A 14,069-nucleotide genomic window follows, 5' to 3' on the forward strand; every position below is an offset into this window, starting at 1 on the left:
AGGATTTGTAAATAAACCACACTTTGTATTGTCAGACTAATACCTATATGTAAATATTGGATTCACTTATTCTGTAGCTTGTTTACTGAATGATCACATGCATAATAAACCTAATACTGTGGTTTATGTCTCATCAAAGTGATTTCTCATTCCCTTTGGTAAAACAAATGCATTATCATCCAAACCTTTTAACCATTTCACAATTTGGGGTGGGGGAATCCTTCTTGACTTCCAAACTGCTAGTCAGATTTATCTTTGGATGTACAAGTCATGTACTTATTTATTACACCTAAGGGTTTATTATTTTATACAGTGACTCGTTGTGATTTCACAATCTGGGATTTTATTTTCTCCAAGTTAATTATTTTGACCTCATTTTCCAGGTTTGTTTTCAAACCCTTTAAAAATGTTGTGCTTAGTAAATAAACCCTTTTATTTGTAAAATGCTTGAAACTAGGCTAACAGATCAATCAGAACAACCGTGGATTTAGAATATACTATGCCTCTGCGCAGGCAAATATTGAGGTACCAAAGCGATACCAATAATGGACCCTATACTGCTCCCTAAATGTGCATTGCCTCCCCAGCATGGGAATTTTGGTTTATGCTCCATATCATAACCACTGATCTAACACCAAATTTGAAACTATACCCTAAAATTCCCTGCACGGCCTACGATACGTCCCCTGCATGGGAAACCTGTTTGCCTTGTTGGCCGTTATGTTAGAGATAACGCATATATAGCCTCTGCACAGGCGAACATCAGTATATCAATGCTTTGCCATAACTGTTTAATATATTGTTAGCTGTATATGCACTACATCCCCTGCGAGAGAACACGGTTTCTAAAATTGTCTCAATAAAAACGAATTTAACATAAATTGCAGCCCTCATAGACTGAAGTGCAGTAGTTGGAAAGCAAGGGAGTGATTGTGCATGATGGGAGTGATAGATCTCATCAACTTGAGTGACATAAGTTTATATATGTATGTATGAGTCTGGTGAGAGTTTTATCAATATTTAAAGGAACAATGTAGCTTTAGGACTACAAATGAGTCTTGAGGTTACCACCCCATCCCCGACGAGTGCTAAAAGTTAAGTCCTCGAGAGTTATCTTGCCTTGTTTCCTACACCCCGCTGTTCTGTACCTGACTCCTTGGCTGAGATCATCGAGCCAATACAATGCTTTCCCATAGAAATGTATTAGGAGGCTAAGGCACATGCGCTGCAAAAAGCTGCAATGTGCCAATCAAATGGTCTTCTCGGACCATCCGGCTGAAATAGCAGACTTTTAGTCTGCTACTTCCTGGAAACCCATCCTCTAGTGGAGAGGTGCCCAGAAGGTAGATCCCAGATGTTGTAGAACTACCACTCCCATGATTCTTTGCATGCCTGACATGAAGTGGTCTGGGTTCTTATAGTGTTCCTTTAAAGTTAGTATTGATTAATGCAGACCTATAAAATCACAGCTTGATACTTTCATTTTAACTAAGTAAATCCAAGCTGCAAAGCCTGACTTAAACAATGGGTTAATTAATAAAGTGAGAATTTAAAGTGAATTCAAGTTGAATTTAAAATTAAAATTAAGACCAGAGTAGCCGAACTAAAAGCATAGCTGACTTAGAGAACTTTTCCAGTTCAGTTATTCTGACCTTAAATTTAAAGAAAAAACTATGAATTTACTTTGAATTTTCCACTTTGGTGAATAACTGAGTGGTAGAATGTCTCTAAATCAGATTTTTTTTTTTTAAAACCTCAGTTTTGTCAATTGGATTTAATTCCCTGCAATATACTGTGCATAACTTTGCCTGTACGTGATTGAAACGACAGTCCAAAGAAATCTGACTTTCGGATGTAGCTTTGTCTATAATTACTAAAATTTACTTGTTGAAAAAAAATATGTATTCTCATATTTTTTTTCTTTAAAGGTACAAATGATTAAAAAAAAAAATTAAGAATGAACCTCAGTACTTTTACTAATAATAATCATAATAAGCGAGATAAAAATATACATAACAAAAATTATTTTTAAAAAGCAGCTTATGTATATTCATAAAGATCTGATTTGACTTTATAAAGAATTTTTAAAAAAATCATAGTAATGTGGTCTGTAGTTTTTAGTGAAAAATAGGGCTATAAATTCCTAGAAAGTGTTGGTACTGACTGTGAATGGAAAAATCTTATTGTTTAAGTTCAGTTGGGGGTGTCTGAGTCCCACACATCCCCCACTGTGCAAAGAGTCTCTTTAAATACACCTCCCTCCTCCATTCCTACCTCCCCATCATTGAGATTGATTTAAACTCACACCAGTTTCTGCCTATGTCCCTTCTCTTAAAGGTAGATCCTTTTCATGAAATACAAACTATAGTAGTATACATTGTGATAATTTTTTCCATTCACGGGAAACTTCCTGCGGCAACACATTTGTTCAATTAATTCCACATGTTTTAAATAATGCAAGTGAGTAAAGTGCAAGTTTCACTTTCAAGACTTTCACAGGGTTAATCAAAGTGCAAATTGTTGGAAAAAAAAGTGAATTTATATTTTAGACTAAAATTGCTGGTCAGAAAAAGTAGCTACCTATGGCTCCAAATTAATGTTGATAAGTAAGCTTTTAAATATATTTTTTTTTAAATGCAATAAAACGTATACAATATTTTTTTTAACATATTAAAATATGAAAAAATATACCCTATATAAAAATATATCAATATATGAAAATATTACAAAATTAAGATATTTTTCATAATATTAAATATTCTTACAAGTGCATCTCTCACCCCCCCCCCCCCCCTCATATAGAATCCCACAAACTACTCATTCACAATGAATGATTGACGGATCAGTAATGTAAGTTGCATGCTGTGCTCTCCCTGTTTCGTTATATTGTGTTCACTGTATTGTAGCAGTAACATACTCCACAGTGTGCTACAGCTTTTGGACTGAGACATAAAACAACAATTTATAAACATAATAATGTTGACATAAGAACAGGTAAAGAAAGCCCTGTACAAGTGAGCTTACAATCTAGGACAGGGGTCCTCAAACTCCGGCCCCCCAGATGTTGCTGAACTACAACTACCATGATTCTTTGAATTACATAGATAGCCAGAGAATCATGGGAGTTGTAGTTCAGCAACATCTGGGGGGCCGGAGTTTGAGGACCCCTGATCTAGGATATACAGTTGTTATTAAAATTATTCAACCCCCATTGAAAATCAGGTTTATTGTCAAAATGTACAGACTTTGACATGGACAAATCAAACAAAAGCAATTGAAATAGCTCAACACAGCACATGCTTCAAGTGGTTGCCTCAAATTCAACTGAAAATGCAACTTGTAATGACTTCTCCAGTCTCAAAATTCTTCAACCCTTTCTGGCAATCATCTTCAGTACTAAGCAGAGCACCCTTTTGCTGACCTGCAATCACCTGCTGCAAACAAGATGCATAGCCAGACACCAGTGTCTCGCAGCGTTCCTGTGAACTCTGCCCTTGGCCTCCAATACAGTAATATTCATGGGTTTGCGTGCTGCAACTGCTTTCTTCAAAACCCACCCCATATTTTCTATGAGGTTCACGTCAGGTGTCTGTGATGGCCAGTGACAGGATTAGGAGGATTTAATGTGAGTGTGGCTGGGTGAAGGGGGTGACAGTGTGTTGGAGCTGAATGGTGTATGTGGTGACAGTGTGTGCGTGTGTGGGGGACAGTGTGTGTGTAGGGGTGACAGGGTGTGTGGAGGGGGCTGTCGCAGGGTGTGTGGGGGTGACAGGGTGTGTGGAGGGTGGCTGTTACAGGGTGTGTGTGTGTGTATGGGGGGGCAGGGTTTGTGTGTGTGAAGAGGTGACAGGGTGTGTGTGTGTGGAGGGGTGACAGGGTGGGGGTACTGTCATCCCACAGCCAGTAAGGGGGGCTGTGACAGGGTGGGGAGGACTGTGACAGGGTGGGGGGGGGGACTGTGACAGGTTGGTGGGGCTGTGACAGATTGGAGGGGCTGTGACAGAGTGGGAGGTGAGACGGTGGACGGACTGTGACAGGGTACAGGGGGACTGTGACTAGGTGGGGTGGAGGAGCAGTCACAGGGGTAAGGGGGGTGGAGGGGCAGTGACAGGAGGTAGAGGAGCAGTGACAGGGGGTAGAGGGGGTTCATAAATATCTTTTTTTTTTTTTAATTATTATTATTAAAACGATTCACTGGTGGTCCGGTGGATTCCCCTGGTGGTCTGGTGGGTGCCCTCTCTCTCTCGGGTCTGCAGCTCCGCCGGGTGCACAGCTGCAGACCACATGGTAAGTCTCGCGATCTTCAGTCAGAGCGTTGCTGTAGTAACCCACGGTAATGCTCTGACAGGCTGGAGATTGATATAATAATCCTCTTTTGGTCTCATACCTCTGTTTAATAAAATGTACTGAAATGAATCAAAAATAAAGATTGTCAAAACATAAATATCTTATCTTGGTTTCCAATTGGTTCTGCCCATGGGAGGGGGACTCATTTGCCATCTGTTAAATGATTGTACTCATCCACGCAGTTCAACAGGAACATTAATTTATATCAGCATAAATACATAGGAACTTTAAATTTTTCAACTAGGTTAATTCTACTAGTTCACGGACTTTCACAATCTATTTCATTTGAAAGGCTACACCAAAATGGTGGGCACCTCTCTATAGGTCATCCAACACTGAGTATAATATTATGTAGAATTTGCTTTATTTTCTTTTAAGTATATCTTATTCTTTATTGAATATTTACACTTGTATTTAATTAGAAGAACATCCTACTAAATAGATCATGGACGTCAGTGAACTAGTGGTTTAGTGAATTGCATTGTAATTGTCAGGGTTATTTACCAATTTGAAAATCGCTCTGAATTCAAATGGATCTTAAAATTAGCCAAATTAGTGAAACTGAAAAAAATGGCAGCCAGGTATGTTTTCCATTTGACCAAAGATTTCAAATAGTTACTTAATTCACTTTGAATTCCCAACAATTTACACTTTCGTGAACACCCCTGAATAGCAATAATATGTTTAATATAAAGAACATCATAATAACTTTTGGTCCAATGGCACATTATGATGTCTCTAGAAACCCTTCATCGCATGCCTTACAAATTTGGGAGGTATGGAACTGGCATGGGACTGGAAATAGTTTATGAACAAAGGATAAAGACGATCTGAAAAAAGGGGCCTATATACATGTACAATCACTAGCCCCAGCGCTGGCCACACCCAATGAGAGTAGCCGATGAGCCGAGGACTAAGAGATTTGGGCTAGCAGACAGGAAACCTGGAATGATGGGACAGAAGCCTACATTCAGAACTATTACATCAAATCCAGGACTGTTGGGAGGTATGCTTGCATATATTTGCACTAGGATCAACGGATTCTGAAATTCAGTATCAATAGAATGTAAGAGAAAGAGCGTGAGATAAAACATATAGAATACTGGTAAATTGGGTGATGATGTGTTTGGACTTTACTTGCTGGGCCTGCCCCCTTGTGGAAATGGTGGAAGTGCCACTCTTATAAACCTGTAATCTTTTCTACTGAACACACAAACTTTCCCAAAGAAACACAATAATTGTGTGCCAAAGGAATAACATTTTAAATATGGTATGTAACAGGGAAATAATAGGACCTAGTGTGGCCAGGGAGTATTAGTCACATTGACTGTGTATAAATTGTTGCAAGAAAAAAGATCTGATAATCACAAACTCACAAAACAGCAATTTTATTACGAACACAACAGTAACATTTCAACATAAATAAGGCATTTCCCAAGCCTTGGGACAGCTTGAGATAAGCCCTCATTGTCGCTGTGAAAAGGTTCAAACATTGCTGGTTTGTGTCTAGAGAAATTACAGATTTAAAAGTTTGTGGGACAGATCTTCATTGCATCATTTACACTAGGAATGCCACCCGATCCTGTGTTCTCCAAACCTATTATTTTACCGATGCACTTGGTGACTGCCATCTCTTTTGTTTCCAATAATTATTAAGCAGCATAACTAGCAGTACTACAAGAAAAGAAAGGAATGACAATATTTGACATAATAAACTTTCCTGAGCAAATGCAGAACAGGAAAATGCATAGCAGGTGTCTATTAGGATATTATCAATAACAACATAATCAAAACACCAATTAGTTGTTAAGGTAAACTTTGAACAGAAAATACCAACGATCAGTGCAGTAAAACCACTACAACACTATAAAACACCACAAGTGAAAAGACAACGATTGTGTATGTGCATGTACCCCAAGTAATAAACAATATAGTGAAAGAACTGGAAAGATAGTCAAAAAGAGGTTCCCTAACTGGTACTTTAAAGACCCGTACTAATAATTCAGAATCCAAGCTAATAGAATGCAAGAAAAGAAGTAGTGTGTGTATTTTCACTCTTAAAGGGTCACTATATTCACCAGACTACAGCTTATTGTATTTGTTCTGGTGAGTAGAATAATTTCCTTCAGGCTTTTTGCGGTAAACAGTGTATTTTCAGAGAAAATGCAGTGTTTACATTACAACTGAGTGATAACTCCAATGGCCACTTGTAAGATGGCTACTAGAGGTGCTTCCTGGGACTGTGCAGCACGGCCATTTAGAGTATCCGCCCTCTGCATGGAGACACTGAACTTTACTCATGGAGATGCATTGATTCAATGCATCTCTATGAGGAGATGCTGATTGGCCAGGGCTGTGTTTGAATCATGCTGGCTCTGCCCCTCATTGACAGTCTCAGCCAATTCTATGGGGAAGCATTGTGATTGGCTCAGACTACGACTTTTAACGATGTCAGCCAAGCAGGTACATCAGGAGCAGCGGCATCAGCTGTAGACTGGAATACAAGTAAGACTTTACTATATTTAGGGAGACATATGGGGGAGGGGGGGGGGGACCAGATTGTGGTTTTAACACTATAGGGTCAGGTATATATGTTTGTATTCCTGACCCTATAGTGTTCCTTTAAGTATCAAAATGTAGCAATTTAAATTCACAAGTCAGGCTTTATTGGTGCATGCCTATAGTGCATAAAAGCAATTATAACTAAAAGATGACGATACACATATTACATATTTTGTTGCATTCTATTTGCTAGGATTCTGAATTATTAGTATGGGTTTTTTAAAATCCCAGTTAGGGAACCTCCTTATTTAAAAGAAGAAAGCCTACCGCAACAAGAGGACATAAATTAGGGGGGCGGAGGTTTTTTTTTTAAAAAAAAGTATATTACTTTACAGAGCGGGTAGTGGATGCATGTGGAATAGCCTTCCAGCTGAAATGGTAGAGGTTAACACAGTGAGGGAGTTTAAGCATGTGTGGGATAGGCGTAAAGCTATCCTAGACTTAAGATAAGGCCAGGGACTAATGAAAGTATTTAGAAAATTAGGCAGACTAGATGGGCCAAAAGATTAACTGCCATCACATTCTATGTTTCTATGTCTTTGAAGATCTTTCCCATTCCTTCAATTAGTGCAGTAAAACCCCAGGTACTGCATACAGGACAAACAAGCAAGAGGAGCTAACACTGTGGTCCAGTAATATGAATTGAGGAGACAGGGGGAAAAGCCCCACTGGGAAAGTGCCATCTCCTTTGTATTCTATTCTTTATAAAATGACGGTAGATTTGCTATAGCTACTAGTCTATTAGTATTAGTATTACTATTCCTTTAAAAAGCAGGTCACTGTGATGATTGGAACTGTTTTATTGGGGATAGACCACTTATTCCATTATCATCTCCTGTATAGGAGATTATGGGATACGATTGGTCCCTATAAACCAGAATTAGATGATACTGATTGGAGCATCTCATCATGCTGTGTAATTTAATGTGTATTTCATTTTTCATTTAAATTTTTTGCCTATATCTATTGTAATACATTAGCATTAACTACATTAAATAATAGTGTAAAATTGTCGAAACCCGTTAACATGCATACAGTGGGTCCAGGACTCAAAATATAATCCTATACGTTTTCCTCTGCAAATGAGGTATTTTTTGTAGGTAAATCTGAGGCCGTTTTCAGTCAAAGAAATGTTTGCTGTTCTTGGTATGTCCTGGGACAGACTGGTACTGACTGCAGGAATGTGTGTGGTAGCACATGGTGTTTGTCCTTTAAAGAGATTGCTCACTGAGATAAGGTAAATGCATGTGTTTAACAAGCCCATTGTTTGTCTGGAAAGGTGGATGAGAGATTTTCCAGAAGCACCAGATCTGCAAGGTGATATCTGGAGTTTTAAATAGATAGTCTGTGGTGGCAAAGTGTGGATTACAGAGATAAGAGATCCTTTAAAAGAACTGAAGAGGAAAGTAACATTAGCTGGTCAGTCACGTGGAACCATTCATTTTATAGTTGCCTTTAATTAGAGACCATACACTGGGGAAATGCTTTACACTCCAACCAAGGACGTCGCATAGAGCCAGAAAGGGGATTTCACGATGTCCTTCTATTGGCTACGTGCAAAGCATTAATGAAGCCATTATCTATTCATGCTCTTTTTGTTTCATTGTTACAACCAAATATCAGTGGATCAGGACATTTTAGCAAGCAGCAAGCCATTAAGACAATGGACAATAGCTCCGCACACAAGAGGGGCAGCAATTGAAGCCAACACTAATATTTCCTGTATATACGCATTTTTAACAGCTTACTACAACCAAAAAACAAAGATACAAAACATGTATTTCTGAAACTATAGTGTTAAAACCTCGGTCCCTCCTTACCCCCCTAAATAAAGAAAAATCTTACCTTTATTTCAGTCTGCTGCTGCTGCTGGCTCTGCCCATGATCTGCCTGCTTGGCTGACATCATCAGAAGTCATTCTCTGAGCCAATCATAATGATTTCACATAGGAAAGCATTGGATTGGATGAGTTTGTTAAGGAGGCAGTTCAGGGGCAGAGCCAGCATAAGCCAAACACAGCCCTGGCCAATCAGCATATCTTCATAGAGATACAATAAATCAATGCGTCTCTATTGCCCCCCCGGTCACCCTAAACTATTTATTGAACACTTTTCCTCCTGGTTACCCCACTTTCTTTCCTCTAGCACTCCCTCTCTCATACTTGGGGACTTTAATATCCCCATCAACAAGCTCAACTGCCCTGATGCCTCTTGTCTGCTCTCTGTAACCTCCTCCTTTGGACTCACACAGATTTCTTCCTCAGCAACTCACACTGCAGGAAACACTCTTGACCCCATCTTCACCAATCTCTGTACCACCTCTGATCTCTCCACTGTTCCATTTCCTTTGTCTGACCACCATCTGCTAACATTTAACATCTGCATACCCTATACCAAAATGTCACCACCATCAACTCTCCAACCTCACAGAAACCTCAACTCCCTCGATCTCCAGCACTTCTCCACCGAACTCCAAACACTCCTTTTACCCATCTCAAATCTCAACTGCCCTAACTCTGCAACCTCACTCTACAACTCCACTCTCTCCTCTCAACTTGACATCATGGCACCTCCTACAGTTAAACGCAGCAAGCGCCTCCAACTACAACCCTGGCACACCAAGCTGACCCGTTACCTCCAAAAATGTTCCAGAACTGCTGAACGCTGCTGGAGAAAGTCTCACTTTGCATCTGACTTTGTCCACTATAAATTTATGCTGCGCTCCTACAGCATGGCTCTTTCCTCTGCAAAAGTAAACTACTTCAACACCCTCATAAACACACTGTCCCATCAACCCAAACACCTGTTTCACACTTTTGATGCTATTCTTCGCCCTGTGACTACCCCTCCTTCCACCACCTTGTCCGCCACAAACTTTGCATCTCATTTCACTGAGAAGATCTCTACTATCAGGAAAGAGATCTCTAATCTATCTCCTACCCCTATCAATACATCACCCAACCCCACTCCCCCTACCATCCTATGCTCATTTGCACCTGCTACAGCACTAGAGGTTTCTGCTCTGCTCCTGTCCTGCTGCCCCACCACCTGCTCCCTCGATCCTATTCCCTCGCATCTCATCCACACTTTGTCTCCCTCTCTTGCTCTTCCTCTCGCTAACATTTTCAATCCGTCCCTTTCCTCTGGCACATTTCCCTCACCCTTCAAACATGCAACCGTAACCCTGAAAAAGCCCAACCTTGATCCCAACTCCCCATCCAACTACTGCCCTATCTCGCTACTGCCATTTGCCTCCAATATCCTCGAGAGAGTTGTGTACGCCAGATTGACAGACTTCCTCGAATCCAACTCTCTGCTTGACCCCCTTCAGTCTGGATTCCGTGCTGGTCACTCTGTCGAAACTGCTGTGACCAAAGTATCCAACGATTTTATTTCTGCTAAATCTCACGGCCAATACTCTATCCTAATCCTCCTTGATCTTTCTGCTACCTTTGACACTGTTGATCATCAACAGCTTCTTCACATTCTTCGTAACTTTGGCCTACGGGATACTGCTCTCTCCTGGTGCTCCTCCTACCTCTCCCAGTGCTCTTTCAGTGTTTATGTCTCTGGTACTGCCTCTTCTCCCTAACCCCTCTCTGTCGGCGTCCCCCAAAGTTCTGTCCTCGGCCCCCTACTGTTCTCTCCTCCTTTGGCTTCCAATATCATTTATATGGAGATGACACGCAAATCTACCTGTCCTCCCCTGATCTCTCCCCGCCCACCTTGACTGGTGTTTCTGACTGCCTCTCTGCTATTTCCAACTGGATGGCTGCTCACTTCCTTAAACTCAACCTGTCCAAAACAGAACTTCTAGTTTGTCCTCCCTCAAGTGCTGCTACTCCCGTGTCTCTCTCCATCCAAGTCAACGGCGCTACTATCACCTCTACCTCGCAGGCTCGCTGCCTAGGGGTTCTTTTTGATTCTGACCTCTCTTTTACTCCCCATGTCCAATCGATAGTCAAATCCTGTTGCTTCCAACTCAAGAACGGACGCGGCTAAGATACTGGTTCATGCTGCTGTTCTCTCTCGCCTCGACTACTGCAATCCCCTTCTCACCGGTCTTACATGTTCCCAGCTTGCACCGCTGCAATCTATAATTAATGCGGCTGTGAGGCTTATTTTCCTGTCCGGTCGCACCTCCCACACCTCCACGCTCTGTCAGTCCCTGCATGTGCTTCCAGTTAGATATAGGGCCCAATTCAAAATTCTGGCGGTTGCTTACAAATCCCTACATAATGCTGCTCCAACATACCTATCCTCCCTCATACACAAGTATGTCCCCTCGAGACCCCTGCGCTCAGCCCAAGACCTACGACTCTCCTCTGCCCGGATCCCCACCTCTGATGCTCGCCTTCAAGACTTCTCCAGGGCTGCACCTATTCTGTGGAACTCCCTTGCCTCCTCAATCAGACTTTCACCCAGCCTCCACTCCTTCAAAAAAATCTTTGAAAGCTCACTTCTTCATTATAGCGTATCAATTAAACTGTCAGCAGGTTTCTCATCCCCCACCCCATGACTCCTTTCCTGCAATTGTCAAAAATGACCTACCAAGCACTCAATAAACCCTTCTCTAACAAACCATTTAATTCCCCTACTTTAACCCTTTGTGTCACTATACCCCACTCCCTCTAGCATGTAAGCTCATCGAGCAGGGCCTCAACCCCCTCTGTTCTTGTACGTCCAGTGGTCTGATCTCAATTATGTGTCTGTTAGTCCACCCATTGTACAGCGCTACGGAATTTGTTGGTGCTATATAAATAATAAAATAATAATAATAAGGAAAGTTCAGTGTCTCCATTCAGAGGATGCACCTCTGGTAGCCATCTGAGGAGTGACCACTGGAGGTATCCCTAGGGCTAGGCTGTAATGTAAACACTGCATCTTGTCTGATAAGACAGTGTTTACTGCAAAAAGCCTTAAGTTCCACCATATGGCCATATTGTGTTAAGCCCACCACCACGTCACAATACCCCATTATCAGTGTGTCCTACACTTATTTTAGCATGGGAGAGTAACATACTAACTGCAACACTTCTATAAATTCTCACAAAATAGCAATACTGTACTCATAAGAACTTAAGAAAAAGAAGAGATATCGGGAGAACGAGTATCCTTGTAGTGCAGATTTATTACAATATTACTCAGGGCAGGCACACCATAATAAACAGCAGAGATATGGGTTGTAGAATCACAACATTGCACTAGGCGGGGGGCGGGGCCTGACTCTCAAGATGGCCGGACGCATTTGCTAGCAGCTCCGGCCACTGAAATCTTAAAACCGTCTTAAAATGGTCTAAACAGACTAAGCAGCAACGGAACTCGATCCAGAACACGAAACGCTACAGGAGGGGACGTTTATAACCCTCAAAAATCCTAATCTGGAGCAGCAATCCATCGTCTGGCCTAAAGAGACTGTGGACCCATCGGTGAGGAGAGACGGCCTCTCTCCCACCTGGGGCCGTGTAGCTCACAGCGACTCACTCTCCCCCCCCCCTCTGGACCGGTGGGGGATATCCCGGTCCCTGCTGGGGAACTCACCTCACAGCTGAGCCGAAAGAAGCTGATCCTGAGACAGCGTGGTGTGCAACCCCCATCACAACAATCCATCCCAGAGCACCAGAACTGGGCAGCTATGTTCGAGGCAAGGTTCGAGCAGCTATGCCAGTAATTTTGGCTCCAAATAAGCCAGCGCCCGCAAACACACACAGTGCCCAAACCACTCCTACGAGATCCACCCGGTACTGCAGCGACCATGAGTACTGGGAAGCCCCTGCCACACTCACCTAAGACGGCGTGAGGTCTCCTCCGGGGATGGCCGACCTCACATGGCAGAATGCCCCACACGAAGAAACGACAACTGCGGGAGAGACCGAAGCGGGACCAGCGCCGTCGGAAGCCCAGCTGCACTACCACACACCCAAAACGCAATCTGCTTGGGGTCCCTATCCCCTCCATGGCGCACTCCCTGGGAACACATGGCATGTACAAGAAGCTGATAATCGACGAAAACGGATGGAGCTGCAAGTCAAACAACATGGTCTGGGACAGGAGGGATGCCTTGCTGGGGACTCTGGAACTCTCACCTAACCTCTATCGGGTTGGTGTGGGCTGAAACTGACTGGCTATGGGACATTTGTATCTCAGCTTGTGTATTTGAGCTGTTAAAAGTTTCATGTTGTTTGGGGGACCCCAGCAGTTTCTATTCTTTCCACCCTTACTTTACCCTAACTTTCCCCTGCTACACTACTCTGTTAGAACTCTCCCTTTTATTTGGTTCTTGATACTCTGTGTAGTCTTAACATGTGTCTCCAATCAAAAACCTCAGTGTAACTTGCCTACTGGCAAGAATGACAGGTTTTCACGCATATATGACAGTCCCACTTAAATGGCACCCACCCTGCTCAGCGAGTTAAGCCTGATTTATATGTCCTCTAGTCAGCCTATACGTGACATATACCCGATGGCATGGTAGGATCACCCAATCTATGCGCACTGAGGATCATATATCTTTGATAATAGTTGTATTACACAGTTCCTTAATCTACTCTCACAGTCCAGTTGGTAAACAAAATTGAGAATATACTGCAATATAGCAATCTGGACGTATGCTAGCTAGCCTGTAGCAATCATCTTATTAACAAAAATGTGCTTACTTATCAAGACCATGAATCTGTTATGCATGTCTTCTCGTATGCTTGCTAATGCTATTGTGGCCTTGCAAAGCCATTTGTATTACTCTGCACACAAAAATAAAGAATTAAAAACAAACAAAAAAACAAAAAAACAAATCTTAACGTGAAAAAACAAAACAAAACATTGCACTAGGCATCAAAAAAGATAGGGGGATGGGTAAATTTTTTTTTAAAACAAACTGGGAACTGAACTTGTTTCCCGTCAGTTTATGCTTGTGGTCACCTCCAAAGGGGCATCTGTAGTATAAGTTTGTGGTAAATCTCTGGAAGCAGATTAAGCAGTAAGTGTTCCAGTTAGCATGTTAATCTCCTATGATAAATGAGTGTAGGACCCACCGATATTGGGGTACTGTGACATAGTGGTAGACTTAATACAATATGGTGGAACTGAATCACCATATTTGTTTGCAAAGATAATAATAATAATAAAGTATTTAACCAGGACAGTTACATTCAGATTGCTCTG

Source organism: Pelobates fuscus, chromosome 13 (assembly GCF_036172605.1).
Source record: "Pelobates fuscus isolate aPelFus1 chromosome 13, aPelFus1.pri, whole genome shotgun sequence".
NCBI classification, from domain to species: Eukaryota; Metazoa; Chordata; class Amphibia; order Anura; family Pelobatidae; genus Pelobates; species Pelobates fuscus.